Source organism: Ursus maritimus, unplaced genomic scaffold, assembly GCF_017311325.1.
Source record: "Ursus maritimus isolate PB19 unplaced genomic scaffold, ASM1731132v1 scaffold_24, whole genome shotgun sequence".
NCBI lineage: Eukaryota > Metazoa > Chordata > Mammalia > Carnivora > Ursidae > Ursus > Ursus maritimus.
In genome coordinates, this window is record NW_024424897.1 from 42,271,619 (window position 1) to 42,288,473 (window position 16,855).

A 16,855-nucleotide genomic window follows, 5' to 3' on the forward strand; every position below is an offset into this window, starting at 1 on the left:
TTTGTCACCTATAGTTTTATTACTATTCTTCCTTTTCTGTCTTCTTTCGCATTATTTGAATATTTTTTTAGAATTTCATTTTTATTTACTTTATTGGTTCTACCTCACTTCATTATTTTTTAATTCCATTGTCTTTTTAATTACATCTATATTCTTAAGCAATATATCATTTAGTTTTGATTGTTTAAGAGCTTTAAAAATTGTACTATATGTATGTAGTCTTCCCAATATGCTTTTTAAATAGTAAGTATTATGCAAACAAGATCATTCACTTATTACATATAACTATATTTCATTTTACTGGGGTAAAAGACTATATTACATGCACATATCAAAGTTTATCCATTCTACTTATATTGATTGTTCCCAATTTTTGGTGACATCAACTATGCCACTATAAACATTCTTGTACATGTCTTTTGGTCTACATGCATACGAGTGTCAACACAGGATATCTACCAAGCAGTGGAATTGCAGGGTCACAGAGTAAATAAAGGTTAACATTCACAAGATAGTGCCAAATTATTTTCCAAGGTGGTTGTGCTGATTTATACTCCCACCAGGAAGAATTGTTTCAGTTGATCTAAATTCTAGCCAACACTTGGAATCATCATTTTTATTTTTTGCCAATGGTCTCAATGTGCTTTGCCTTGATTACTAATAAGGTTGAGCAACCTTTTATGTTTATGGCCTATTACTAACTTCATGCCCTTCCCTTTATACCTAAAAGGAACAGACCAAAAAGGGGATATTCAAATTATTTTCAGCTCTTTGGTGGATTTTTTTTTTAAGATTTATTATTTTAGAGAGAGAGAAAGAGGGAGAGAGAGAGAAAGTGCACATGAGTGGGGGAGAAGGGGCAAAGGGAGAGGGACAGAGAGAATCTCAAGCAGATTCTCTGATGAGCACAGAGCCTGACATGAGGCTCAATCCCACGATCCTGAAATCATGATCTGAGCCAAATCAAGAGTCTGACGCTTAACCAACTGAGCCACCCAGGTGCCCTGGATTTTTTTACCTGTGAGAATTGTGATGAGAGTATATGGAGAAATAAAAAGCAAAAACACCCTTGATGCTTCCTTAGTGGCCACACACGGACAAAATTAGTTATATCTACATAGGCATATTTTATTTAATAGGCACCATAATTAGACTTATTTAAGGATACAATGCTAATAAGTGGTCTAGATAGGATTTGAACTCAGGTCTATCTTTCTGTTATAACTAACTTCCTCCAAACTAAAAATCTGGCTTTGTACCTATATACAAAGATAGCGGGTAGGGAGGGAGCCACAAAGGAAAGCATTTCTTTTTTCATGGCTTATAATAAAATAATATCCTTTGTCATTTTTCTTCTATGAGTTCTATACTTTAAAATGGTGCCAAAGGAGTGGAAAATTCCTTGGGCGCACACCAAAAGGCAAGTCAGAGTAGTGCTTCTACTACAAGATCCTCAAGTTTGTCTTTCTTTTTTTATTTTTTGTTATTATTTTTGATTATGTTATGTTAGTCACCATAGAGTACATCATTAGTTTTTGATGTACTGTTCTATGATTCATTGTTTGTGTATAATACCCAGTGCTCCATGCAATACATGCCCTCCTTATATACAATGGATTATTACTCAACTTTGTCTTTCTTTCTTAGATTAATATTACACTAGTCAGGGCAATGAATGATTTTCTTCCCATTGCTATTTCTTAGAAAAAGAAAAAAACAACTTAGTATATATCAAGGTATTGTAGGCCTTAGAGTAAAATGGATTTAAAAGAAATGAAGAAAATGCCCAATTATGTTTCTTTCAGTAGGATTCATTGCCACAAAAGCAAAAATAAAACACGCCTTATTCAATAAGAATAAGTCATGCAGTTATCTTGAATAGTGGCATTTAAATGGTAGCTAAAGGTACAATGCCTACTATTCTATTCTAACAAGTTCATATGACAGATATAACCAACTACCTTGTCAAATAACTTCACACATTGTCAGGAAAAAGAAAAAAGCCAAATAGTCAACCTGCTCAGAAGCCAAATAGTCAACCTGCTCAGAGCATTAGAAATTACCAGGAGAAAAGTATAGAGGTAGCTCTTAGTTTCTTCTTAGTGAACGGAATCATTTCTAATGTGTAAGGAAGAGATCTAATTAATTAAATGACTGAATTACATGTTTGTTGCTCTTTTATATCACACAGTCCTCCTATTGTTAAATAATTAGCTTTTGATGCTCTTAAGAAAAATTCAACCTATAAACAATATGGTATGAGATTCTAAATGTGCATTTAATTTTAGGGTATTCAGGAACCATTAACTGTGAACTGAAAGATTAATGCATTCTTATGAATCTATTACCTGAGCATAAAAGTAGGTTGCTAAGTAAAAGATGTTTGGAAAAATGTAAGCATCCAAGTGGTATTTGCTGATAAGTAGGCTGGGGAGAGAGATGTGCTGCTAGCCTTGAAAAACACTGCACTAGATAGGTGTTAAGTACCTTCGCAAACCTTATTGTTTAAGATTATTTACACTTTCCATATTCTCCAATCCAAGTGGACTCATTCATTATACTTCAAAGGTACCTATTAACTTCCTTTGTCCACACTGTTTCAAAAAAGTGGAAGGCCCCTCTCCCCTCCTACATCCCTCCCCAGCTTTGAAAGATGGTTTCAAAGCCTTAAGTTCATGACATTTAAAAAAAATCACCTGAGAGGCTGTCGGTCTCCCTCCAAACTTGACAGTTACTATGCATCTTTCTTGTGGCAACACCCAGTTCTGTTTCTGGGTTACCATTGGGAGCTGTTGCTGGGTGTCTTTTGTCTACAATCCTTTATTAATTTTTTTTAAAGATTTTATTTGTCAGAGAGAGAGAGAGAGAGAGAGAGAGAGACAGAGAGGGACAGCACAAGCAGGGGGAGCGTGCCTGATGCAGGACTTGATCCTAGGACCCTGGGATCATGACTGGAGATGAAGACAGACACTTAATCGACAGAGCCACTCAGACATCTCCAAAATTTATTTAATATGTGCAACTTAACTCACCCACTTGTGAAAATTTCAGAATTGCTACACTGTCTTTTCTATCATCAGAGATTCAACTCTTTGAGGCTACTTGGTTTTAAAAAGCAACAAGTCTTCCTGTGTTGTGAACCTGTTATATCTGACAAGCATGCAATATGAAAACTTTACAAGGTTCCTAACTCTGGCTCCCTTTACAACTTTTTTAATAACAAAAATCTCCAGGTCTCATGCTTACCAATTTTTGTTCCTTAGCTTTGAGGTGGGGCCAATGGTGTGCTGGGGCTGGTTAGTAGGCTCATGAGAGCCATGTTAGATTTTTTAGGAATCTTGTGACATTCACAAGATTCACAAGACATTCACATTGGTAGCTTGAAAGTGGCCAAGGTGGGAGTATTTATCAGAAAAATGCTTCAAACAGCCCCCACCCAGAACAGGTTTTTAAACATTTACCAGTACACCATGAGGTATGCGGCCCAAGAATGTGTACATTTAAAAAGCTTCATAGATAACTAACAAGCAGTTAAAGATTGAAAACCTTTCTCTTAAACATTTGGAAAAACATTAAAAAGCCTGGGGTACACATAGCTACTACTCCCTCAAGGTAAGTGTGCTAGGTACCAGGGAGATCTGTGATGATGGGAACTTAGCTCTCCAAAAGCATCTATTGTCCCCCTCCCCAGACTGTAAGGTCTGTAAGGGCAGGACTATGTTTGCATAGTGACAGTCATGCTCAGTAGATATTGATGAATTAATAAATATTGCCCAAGGTACCATAACCTTGGTATCAGAATTAGGTATCACAACCTAGTACATGGCAGAATGGACTAAACCTTAGGCTAATTTCAATATATCATGTGCCTCATCTCCATTAAATTATTGGCCATATCCTTGGTCTGTCAATCCAAGATGAGTGCTTAAAATGGGGGTAGAGAGCAAGCAGCATCCACCATAAGGTAATAAGACTATGCCTCTGTGCCATCTTTTGGTTCTCCATAATTTAAAGTGTTTTCATAACTATTATTCATTTGAGCCACCCTGGGATGAATGCTATGCAAGTATGATTAGAGACTTACTTTTCAACTAAAGAAACTTCCTCATGAAAGTGTGATAATTTGCTCAAAGTAACCTAAGAGTAAGCAGCAGAGTCAAGATTCTGTCTGACAAGGTCAAATATATATTCTGCCAGAACAAGCTGCTTCTCTTGTATCAAAAGAATACCTTGGGGGCAGCGGTAGGTGCCTGATCCTAAGACCTTGTCTTTGCGTTCTCTCCCTGTCCAAATTCTGTTCCCTCCTACTCAAGTGAAATACCATATCTCACTCTCTGACGACTCCACCATTGGTCCATTTCCCTCTTTGTAGCCTGAGCCCTCAATATGGACATACGGTCTAATGTTCAGCCAGGACACAGTGGTACAACTATACTAATTGTTTAAACATTGAAATACTTCTGTACCAGATGGTAAATAGTAGCTGTCTACCACCTCTCAGAATGTTTCAAGATCCAATAACAAACAGAATGATGCCTGGCACAGCAGAGGATTTCCATGTCTTGCTCCTGCCTATTGTGATTGGTTTATAGGCGTGCCATACTAGTTGCTAAATGTTTTGAATATCATCTCTACCTACTGCAAATCTTTTCTGTGCTCTAAATTTTGATTTTAAAATTTTGATCTTAGTTCTGTTTAAGCTTCACCCTGGAGATAATGCCTGCATGCCCCTTTCACCTGTATCACCTGTTCTGTTTTTTGTGTGTCCTGTTAGCCACATTTCAATTGCTTAGACTGCCTTTTGGTTTTAGTACCAGCCCTCTGCGACACATGATTACCATGCCTCCCCAAGGAATTTAAAAATATAAAAGGCATTGATAACATTGGAGGAGGCTAAGTAAAATCTGATTATTAAAATCTCTTAATATCAAACATTTTTTAAAAGATTTTATTTATTTATTTGACAGAGATAGAGACAGCCAGCGAGAGAGGGAACACAAGCAGGGGGAGTGGGAGAGGAAGAAGCAGGCTCATAGCAGAGGAGCCTGATGTGGGGCTCGATCCCAGAACGCCGGGATCACACCCTGAGCCGAAGGCAGACGCTTAACCGCTGTGCCACCCAGGCGCCCCAATATTAAACATTTTAATTGTTAATGGATATAAAGAATTAGAATACAATTAAACAAAGTTACAACTTGAAACATTATTCAGAAATAAGGCCACAAAAGACTCTGAAAAGCCAAAGAAATCTTGAGAAAAAAGAACAAAGCTGAAGGTATCACAATCCCAGATTTCAAACTATACTACAAAGCTATAGTAATCCAAGCAGTAAGGTAATGGCATAAAAACAGATACATAGGTCACTGGACTAGAACTGAGAGCCCAGAAATAAACCCACTCTTAAACTGTCAATGTGCTCCTGCAACAAAGGAGGCAACAATATACAATGGGGAAAAGACAGTTTCTTCAATAAATGGTTTCAATAAAAATTGAACGACTACATGCGAAAGAATGAAACTAGACCTTTCCCGTACTATACACAAAAATAAATTCAAAATGGACTGAAGACCTAAATGTAAGACATGAAGCCATAAAACTCTTAAAAGAAAACAGGCAGTAGAGAAGTTTTTTGGACATCAACCTTAGCAATATTTTTCTGGATATGTCACCCAAGGGAAGGGAAACAAGAAAAATACACAATTGGGACTACATAAAACAAAAAGCTTTTGCACAGCAAAGGAAATCATCAACAAAACGAAAAGGCAACCTACTGAATGGAAGAAGATATTTGCAAATGACATTACTGATAAGGGATTAATATTCAAGATATATAAATAACTCACAGAATTCAACACCCCAAAACAATACGATTAAAAACTGGGCAGAGGACCTGAATAGACATTTTTTCAAAGAAGACTTACGATGGCCAACAGATACATGAAAAGATGTTCAACATCACTGATCATCAGGGAAATGCAAATCAAAGCCACAACGAGATCATAACCTCAGTCAGAATGGCTAACCAGTCAGAATGGCTAGTATCAAAAACATAAGAAATAAATGTTAGCAAGGATGTGTAGAAAAGAGAACTCTCCTCGTGCACCGTTGGTAGGAATGTCAAGTGATACAACCACTCTGAAAATACAGTTCCTCAAAAAACTACAAATAGAAATCCTTGATGTGAGTTGCAAAGTTGCAAAGGGCAGAGATCTAGGCCTGATCCCATGGGGAAGCTAGGGAAGGTATTTATCAGCGTCTTAGAAAATGGAACAAAATTATAAATATGTTCTTTGGTGGTAATAAAAATTCTTTAAGGAAGCACAGGCTAAGATTTGGAAAGCCAATCAAGAGAAATGAGGTATACTCTTCCTAAAGCCAGAGGACATTGCTCACTATAATCACAGATCTCCACTAGAGGGCAGACAAGTCAAGGCTTATTCTGTGGTTGACCCAGAGAAACTGCAACCACAGAAAATACTGAGAAAATATCATGTGTTGTTTAAAGACATGTTTCAGTGCTTTCAACCTTGGACAGAGCCTTTAGCTAGTATATAAATCTTTCACAGAATAACTTTCTGTGGTATAAGATGCTTCTTAATTGCAAAATGGACCACTAGAAAAGTTATACATTAGAAACCTGGCTTAGCTGACAGGGACATGTGCTTACTTATACGTCACAAACATACCCCGAATGCCAACAGCAGCACTCGTCACTGGCTACCTTACCTCAAGCTTCCCCTCCCATCTCAGGCACACCCTAATCATCACTCAAGCCAATGACTAACAATGTGTATACTAGCTGGACCATGATTTCAATCTAGGTTCTCCTTTTGGTCAACTTAAGATGTGCTTGGTCTTAAAGGACTCATTCCTTTAAAGTCCGAGGGAGGTGAGGTCACCAGAGAGAGGTTCTTATATATACACTTGACTTAGTAGGCTGAGGAGCTGTCATATGGGGTGTTGGTGGGAATCCTCAGGTCTCACTAACATAGCATGAATATTAACTTCCAAATAAGAGGGTTGTGAATGCCATCGAACTTTTTAGATGCTAAGGCTAGATTTTATAAAGTACCTAAACACTTTGCTGTTGCTGTTTTGATCTCTTGCAAAATGTCTGTCATTAAAGGTGCAAGGGCAGTAGTAGGTTGACTTTCTGCCATTAGCTGGAAGTAGTTTTCTTCTACTCTTGACCAATGCTAGTGTCACAAGTATTTTCTTTCTCCTTGGAAAATGACAACAGTTAGTTTCTTGAAAATGATAACATTTGGTTTCAGATATTAGGTATCTAATATCTGCAGGTAAATTTTGCTATCCTGAAATTCTGGTAGTATCTTCAACAAGACAGGCCATTGTGTATCTTGGACTTTGCTATACTGTTCGCTCTGCCTATAACACACCTCATTCCTTTCTTTCCTTGCCTACTTCTACTCAAGTATAGTGGAACAGATCCCTCAGCCAAGGTGTCCCATTTTACATGTTGCAGATTCAGTCTTCAAACATTATTTACTATATATAATTTAAATACAAAAATGTAGGAAAAATTCCTAGCACAAGAATATTCATAGCCATACCTGTTGCATATTTTCTCATGGTCAATCATTTTAGAGGCTTGCATAACAGAATTCTGATAGAACTAAAGATGAATGGGGCAATGTTCTCAATAACAGGAATTAGTGACCTAATCATCATTCTCTTCTTTTAGGAATGCATTCTATTTATTTTATTTTCTGGGACTGGTGATAGTTACCTCTAATCCTCGTAGAAAATAAAACAATAGAAAGACCCATTAAACTGTGAGCTTTTTGAAGACAGAGACCATGTTTTGTCTTCATATCTAAGTACCTGGCACATAGTATTTGTCTTGTTTTTTGTTGTTGTTGTAAACATCTTTATTGAGATATAATTCATATACCATACAATTCTCCTATTTATTTTTTAGTATCTTCACATGGTTGAATATGTTAAGTATGTGGTCACACATTTTAAAAACATGCCATATATTCAAATATAAAAGGATATACACAGAGAGGAAAATAGCAAAATAAATAAAGTAAAATAAAGTCTAATGACAAACTGAGAAAAATAGTTTCACCATATATAAAACAATGGATTAATAGTTTCAATAAACAAAGAACTCCAATGAATCCAATAAAAAGAGGCAAATACCCCCAAAGAAAACTGGACAAAGATAATTCATAGGGTCTGAAAAGGAAGTAAAAATGGGCTGAAAGGGAAGTAAAAATATGGTTAGCTTGAAATAAAAAGAACACAAACATTCAAATAAAGATGCTGTACCATATTTTTTCTATTAAATTTTTTAAGATAAAACAGATAATAATGTGCAATACTGTCAAGAGATCATGAAAATGGGCAATGTTTTTGGCACTCTCTATCAAGAGCTTTAAAATTAGCCCTATTTTTGACCTTATAGTTTCACGTCTAGAAATGTATTCTAGAAAAGAACAAAAACAAAACAGAAATACCCCCAAAGATTTATATATAAGGATACCAAATGCAGACTATTCATAATAGCAAACAAGCTGTAAGCCACCTTAATGTACAAAGACAAGAGAAGTTGAGTAAATTAAGAAACTGCTAAACAATAGAATTTTATTAAGTCCTAAGTTTATACTGTTTATTTAAAATGAGAACATGATCAGAATGTGAGGATTACTGAAAAAAGGGCAGGTTTCTTATGGGATGTGGGTGATAAGTGGTTTCTTCTATATCATCATTTATATTCTCTAAACTTTCTACAATGATCATGTATTATAATCAGAAAAAAAAACTTTAAAAATATGGAGTAAGGACATGGGAGAATATACAGATTCCTATTCTTTTTCTTTTCTTAATTAGATGTCTTCTGATATATTAGGTAAAAGATTACACATATCATCAAACCAATGTTTTAAAAGAGACATAATTAGTAAGTTGGAAGATCAACCAATAAAAGCCTCTATTGGCAGGAGGCTACCTGAGTAAATGACACGCTCTTTTCTTCCTCTTTGAACAGCAGCTTCTCGTTATAGCCATGTGAACTCAACTTGAGTTCACAACTTTTCCTATTCAATGTTCTTTTTCTCTAGGGATACAAGTCCTTCAGGGTCATGCCCCAGTGTGGTAGGAATTACCGAAATCAAAGGATGAATATAAATCATATTCCCAGGGCATCAGTTTTACTTGATTAGAAGTAATATTTTTAAATCTTTTTTTTTAAAGAGAGGGTAAGGGAGAGGGGGAGAGAGAGAATCTCAAGCAGGCTCCACACCCAGAGCGGAATCCGTGGGGGGGGGGGGGGCTCAATCTCACAACTCTGAGATCATGACCTGAGCCAAAATCAAGAGTCTGACACTTAACCAACTGAGCCACCCAGGCACCCCAATGGGAAGTAATATTTTTATAGCAACAAAGACACAGATATATAAACATGAAACTTGAAGTAGACCATGAAAATTCAAATAAATCTCAGGCTTATAATAGACTTCTTTAAACTCTATAAACCCAGACTGAGAGAGGTTTCCTACTCACTCTCTTCTGCTGTTAGAGAAACTTTTGGTGGAAAGATTTGAGAATTACTGCAGAGGGCTGCTGTGTGTAACTTTATTTACTTATGTATTTATGTATGTATGTATTTATGTATGTATGTATTTATGTATGTATGTATGTATGTATTTTTATGTAGGCCCTACACCCAATGTGAGGCTTGAACTCACAGCCTTGAGATCAAGAGTCACATGTTCTACCAACTGAGCCAGCCAGGCACCCGTTGCTGTGTGTAACTTTAAATAAAGCTTGCGCGGGATGCCTGGGTGGCTCAGTCAGTTAAGCCTCGGCCTTTAGCTCAGGTCATGATCCCAGAATGCTGGGAAGGTGCCCCACGATGCTCCTTGCTCAGCAGAGAGCCTGCTTCTTCCTCTACCTGCCGCTCTCCATGCCTGTGCGCGCTCTCTCTCTCCAATAAATAAATAAATAAATAAAATCTTTAAAAAATAAAATAAAATAAAGCTTGTGCCTAATGTTGAGCAATTAACATATAAATTAAATTCTGGGGAGTATGATCAGTTAATACATATGAAGAGAAGATTAGATGCTTTTGACTCCTTATTCTAATTCCTTGATCTACTCTAAGACTACAGGGCAGGCCACTTAACTTTATTTGGTTTCCATATATAAAACACTAAAAAATGAAAGCAGCGAAAAAGTTGATTGAGTACTTAAACAAACCCAGAGCCTCCAAGCCTACTTGAAATGAAACAGAGGTACTGAAGTGAAGAAAAAAACATGAAGTTATAAATCAGAATGTGATCTAATTCATAATATAAGTTAGGCCTCGCTAGTGATCCTTGCTAACACACTGAACATCATAAGGAATCCAATTATTAATAGTCTTCCACAGTTAAAACACCCCTGGCTTTATTTTATTAATGGAAATAAATGACAGGGGAAAAAAACTGGCAACTTATTGCAGGAAGATTTAATTACACTACAATCCCCATTAACCTTGACAACCCAGCAACTCAACTATAACAAGAGCACCTCCCCTACTAATGTAAGTCTAACTAGAACTGCATGATTACAAAATGCTGTTTAAGAGAAAGGTAAAATCTTATGAGAGAGAACTATTCAGTCATCTGAATTTCCCCTCTAATTTATTAAAAATAAGAATTATGCATTGTCAATTTTAGATTATCTAACCCACCTCAGAAGCTTCTTGGTTATTCATTCTTATGTGTCTATTGTTTTTCATTAAATACTTCCGCAGTGTCTCCCCATTTTCTCCTCCAGCCTCATTTTTACTTCCCTAAGGCTCCTATCTACCTTTCCCTTACATTTTGCACAAACCTCAAGAAGTTCTCTCCTTGGTCTTTGAATTTTATACCTTGAGATAACTTTAGAAAATATTTATATTCTAAACTCTGGGAAAATATTATTGATGCATCTTTCCCACCATCCCCTCACCAGTTAACAGTCTAAGACAGAAGAAACTGTTATAACCAACTTTTCAATCTAATCCTTGTCTTCTTGTTCGGGATATACCTCATCAGTGATGCTCTGGGTCATTAAAATTCTGACAATCAAGACAAGTAACTACAGGAAGCCTGTGATGATATAGTCAGATTAGTTTGCTAATTATCCTGTTATCTATTAGTAATGTATTCTTTGATCTAGATTTTTCCCTCAAAACTGAATAGAACTGGGGAGGAAACAGGAGATAAAAAAGGCAAACAATTGAAGGCAAGATGGCCATACCTGATAGGAAGCCCATTCACCTATTTACAAATTCTAGTACAGAAAAGCTTAATTGAAAACATCTATCCTCATTGTCACTAGTTAGATATTTCCTCTTGAGAAACTAGTACATCCCCAACAGGGATTTAGTGATATGTGAAAATTAAAAAAAAACAAAAACAAAAACAACAAACAATAAAAAGAACCAGCAATGCCGTAAGAATGCAATTCCTGGAAGCAAAAGCAGTTTTTTCTTTCTTTTTTAAATTTTTAATTAATTAATTAATTTTTTATGTAAAGTTCGATGATTCATTAGTTGCGTATAACACCCAGTGCACCTTGCAATACGTGCCCTCCTTACTACCCATCACCAGCCTATCCCATTCCCCCACCCCCTCCCCTCTGAAGCCTTCAGTTTGTTTCTCAGAGTCCATAGTCTCTCATGCTTCATTCCCCCTTCTGATTACCCCCCTTTCTTTATCCCTTTCTTCTCCTACCGATCTTCCTAGTTCTTATGTTCCATAGATGAGAGAAACCAAATGATAATTGTCTTTCTCTGCTTGACTTATTTCACTTAGCATTATCTCCTCCAATGCTGTCCGTGTTGCAGCAAATGTTGAGAAATCGTTCTTTTTGATAGCTGAGTAATATTCCATTATATATATGGACCGCAGCTTCTTAATCCAGTCATCTGTTGAAGGGTATCTCGGCTCCAAGATCTACAAAGAACTTCTCAAACTCAATACACGAGAAACAAATAAACAAATCATAAAATGGGCAGAAGATATGAACAGACACTTTTCCAATGAAGACATACAAATGGCTAACAGACACATGAAAAAATGTTCAAAATCATTAGCCATCAGGGAAATTCAAATCAAAACCACACTAAGATACCACCTTACGCCAGTTAGAATGGCAAAAATAGACAAGGCAAGAAACAACAATTGTTGGAGAGGATGTGGAGAAAGGGGATCCCTCCTACATTGGGGTGGGAATGCAAGTTGGTACAGCCACTCTGGAAAACAGTGTGGAGGCCTTAAAGATTAAAAATTGAGCTACCCTATGATCCAGCAATTGCACTACTGGTGTTTACCCCAAAGATACAGACGTGATGAAGAGAAGAGAGCCATATGCACCCCAATGTTCATAGCAGCATTGTCCACAATAGCTAAATCGTGGGGGAAGAACCGAGATTTCAACAGATGACTGGATTAAGAAGCTGTGGTCCATATATACAATGGAATATTACTCAGCTATCAAAAAGAACGATTTCTCAACATTTGCTGCAACATGGACAGCATTGGAGGAGATAATGCTAAGTGAAATAAGTCAAGCAGAGAAAGACAATTATCATATGGTTTCTAAAAAGACATTCCCTAGACAGTATCCTGGTCAGTAAACACTTTGAAGCAACCACCAAGAAATATTTATTACTTCCCTAATTTCCTGGAAACATAACTTTCCTGATAAACAAAGCCTTGAACATCCTATGAAAAAAGTACCCAAGACTACTAAATAAGGGTTGGTAAAATGAAATATTACATGCTACTGTTTCATAAAACTTAGAGTCAACCGAAGCTATGGAACAAAATATGGAATAAAATAATAGCTATAAAGTATACTACAGATTAAAAAAACCCTCTTAAACTATCAAAGTAAATTGAGATGGCAAAAAAAAAAATGTGTTCATGCTGGGGTGTCTGCGTGGCTCTAAAAGTTGAGCATCAGACTCTTGGTTTCAGCTCAGGTCATGATCTCATGGGTCATGAGATGAGTCCTGAGTCAGGCTCCAAATTCAGCAGGAAGTCTGTTTGAAGATTCTTTCCCTTGTCCACCTCCTTGCCCCCCACTCACACGTGCACACTCTTTCTCTCTCTTGAATAAATAAATAAATCATTTAAAAAAGTGTTCATGCTATATTTTCTGCAAGATCTAAAAGACCAACAATAAGAAAAACTAGGCCTTGAAGAAAATCAATAGTGGTTTACAGTTTTATCTATGCATATAATATGAACACATGTACACAGTCATCATCAATCTCAAATAAATGCTTCCACAGACTGCACCACGGAACTGAATTTTTATAAAGTGATCATTTCCAATTTTCGCAGCTTTGAGGAGTCACATAATTAAATACTCAGTATGCACAATCCAATGGCAAATAAGCAGTTATTAATAGCTACCTGTGACAATTATGAAAGCTATGTAACATATTCACATCTGATCCTCAGCCTTTAGAGCAACTGCATTGCACAGATAACTTAATAATTAATCAATACTAGGTTCATAAATACTTGTTTCTTGGCTTGAATAAGAGTTTAAAACAATTTCACCTAAGTAAAATATAGGAAATATTAAAAATATTTCCACTTTTTAAACTATTCTATTTTATATGAACTAGTCTCATGACATTTTCAGAGCGTTAGGCAAACTAACTCAAAAGTTATGGTTCTTCTTATATTGATTAAAATAAACACCAATGCCAATAATAGTTATGCTTGTAATGGAGAGAGACAAAATAAATGTAAATTAAACGGTATACCACAGGTTGTAAATATTCAACTTTTTCCCCATACTTCACTTCAAAAAGCTTGTGTGAGAAAAGCAAAATCTGTTTCTACATGACTCTTGACAATCTTAGATTCTTCTAAATGAATCTACCACAGATATATGGGACATGACACTTCAGACCTACATGCCCATTTATTTAGGAATTGTCTCATAAGTCACTCCAGTCTCCAAGCATAGTGCTAGGTGTTGGGGATAAAACAGATACAGTCCGGGCTTCAGTCTGATAAAGGAAGCAATCCAATAATCAATCATAAGCAAATAAGCAAAAATAAATTGTAACTACAAGTAGTTGGGAAATAAAATATTACTGGTGTTTATCACACATACATACTGACTGCACACCCCAGGTCCCAGTTTTATGCTGTCTGCAGTAAAAATCCTAACTCCCTTCTAAAAGTTATTCCTCAAGACTTCCTTCATTCCTCATCATTCATTTACAGAATAAAACAAATTTAAATAAAACGCTTTCACCAAATTTCTGATATGAGAGCTGCCATGGAGACTACCTCACAGGCTATTAATGTAGATTTGGATTTTAAATCATAAAGAAGCCTACTGGAAAACTAGAAAAATAAAAAAATTATGATATGAAATTCAGATTAGATTGAATTCAGCCCATTGCCACCTCTCTCTTCCAATTGGTCCCTTGGACTGTGCAGCAATTTCTGCCTCTGCTATTTGAGGGAACCATCAACCGTAAGAACTCTAGGCACTGTCATATTTCTCTTCTCCTATACCATCAACAAGCATCTGAAAGAGTCTATTCGGAATTCAAACCACTTCAGTTATCCTAGGGAAATGCTTCAGTCAAAAACATATTTTGCTCTGACCTTCTTACATCAAGGATTGGTTCCTGCTTTTAGGAAAATCATGCAAAATCCTGAAGTCTCTGATCTCCCTTGATTGGGTATGAGCTCTCCTTTCCTAAACTCCTATTCTTTCTTCCTGCATTTTTCTTCTTCCTTCAATTATAATTACATGTATTTACAACTTATCCTTACTTATTAAGAGTAAAGAACCTAATACATACACTGTAAAGAGAGTGAAATATGAAATATGAAAGCAAATTATGAAAAAAAAGTTTCTAGGTAAGGAAAGGGAAAATGAGTAAAATGGACTTCACAAAAATGAAAAAACCATGGAGGGGTAACATTCTGGTCTATTACATAGCAATAAGGACATAAAGCAAATAATCAGCCAACCAAGGCAATAATAACCAAAGAATATCTAAATATGTTATACCTAATAAGCTTTGGAATTCATGGTGGTAAGAAATTGGAAACAAGAGCTAAATAATAACCTGGGTCAAATTTGTAGCTAAGTAAAGGCAAAGGCCACATTTATTAAGATCCCAGATAGACCCAGTCATGAGTGCCCTCTCGTTCAATGCGTCTTGTCCTCTGAATTCAAAGATGCTGTACCTCCTTATACACTAACCTACCCCTTCAGCATCTCCAGCGATATGCAACCTACCAGCTCAGCTACCTGAGACTGGCAATTAGTTAAGAAGTGTTCCACTTCCTCCATCTCATTAAACTAAGCACATTTTAGTTGGTATGTATTTCTAGTTATGGAAAGCTTTTGTTAAAATGAGATCATACAAATACTGAAGAAAAACTTCTTTTGAGCCAGGTACTCTTTTACTTTCCTTTCTTCTGGCCCCAATTTTCTCCATTCTTCATTTCCACAAAGCACATTTAATAGACAATTAATAGCCCTTGGCTTTGGGAAAATCAACCTAGCTCTAGTTCTTCCTGAAGATCACAGGGGGACTTAGGTTGGTCATTATTTATCACTAATAAAATGGGGCTAATCTTGACTACCTAATCACATTTTCAAAGAGACTGCAACCATACCGTGCTGTTGTGTTGATAGTAATGGTGAGCTGAAACTTTTGCTTACATAAATCAAAGAGTTTGGGACATCAGTAAGCCTGATATTTATTCTTCAAAAGATAATTTCTATAAAGTTTCCTTTGAAACTTTTTTAAAGTGCCAAAGTACAATTATAAATAATTATAAATTATAAATAAAATATTTTACTCCACTGAAAACTAAAATGAAAAATAATTTCTATGCAGATGAAGTGCAGATTATAATTAATGAAATTTATGCATTATAGAAAATAAGCTGACTCGCTGGGAAGGCAAAGTTGCTTTAATCAAATAGACAGGGTTTTGAGGAATTTTGGAATTTTTAGTGATATATTAAGTGATATATTAAAATAAACAATAGTTTCATATTTTAAAAGGGCATTAGAAATGTTAACTTTGTGACATTTTCATTAAAAAATGATACAGAGGTGCATTTGGGGCACATATGATCACAAAATTACAGTAAAGTTTCCAGAACAGTATAAGCAAATATTTTCTTCACCCCACTTGGGATCTGACACCTTACATTGGGCCAATGTCCCTCTGGGTAGAAGCCTTCTTCATGTTCCTTAGGCTCTAACATCCCCTGTCTTAGGACCTGCAATCCTTGCTTCCCACAGAGACCCCTCATCACCCTACTCAGGTTCTAATAATCCACTTCAGGGTGCCAAAATCCCACTCACATTGAGCCTCGGTGCCTGAAGACACCTACCATGCTTAGTCCCATCTAATGGCTTTTGTACTGAACTGTTAGAGGAAGAAGAAAAGTGTTTTATTCTTTTAGTGCTTTTAACTATAAACACAAATAAAGACAACCACATTCCTCTAACAAAAATTTACTGGACTTCAACTCTGTATAAGGCATATACTAGGTCCAATGGAACTATGTAGCGCTCCAAGAACTTCTTTTCTGAGGAACCCATGATATCTCTACTTATTACTCACGATGTTTTTCGGTGCTAAGTAATTAAAAAAAGCCACACCAAAATGGCTTCAACAATAAAGAAAAGTTTCACCTTAATTCTGTAGCTGAAATTTTTCAACATTGCAGTTTTTCCTGTCTTTTGGCTCTGCCATCCTGATTGTGTCAGCATTTCTCTCAGGCTAATATGGTCCCAAGATGACTGCCACATTCAAAGTCCATCACATATATACCCAACAACAGTCAGCTGAAGAAAA

General features: G+C 36.2%; 1 protein-coding gene across 1 annotated transcript in view; it reads right to left on the bottom strand.

The window, feature by feature from the left end:
• The window catches only part of SSH2 (slingshot protein phosphatase 2), a 239,943-nt gene that overhangs the window by 148,609 nt on the left and 74,479 nt on the right, over positions 1-16,855 (bottom strand).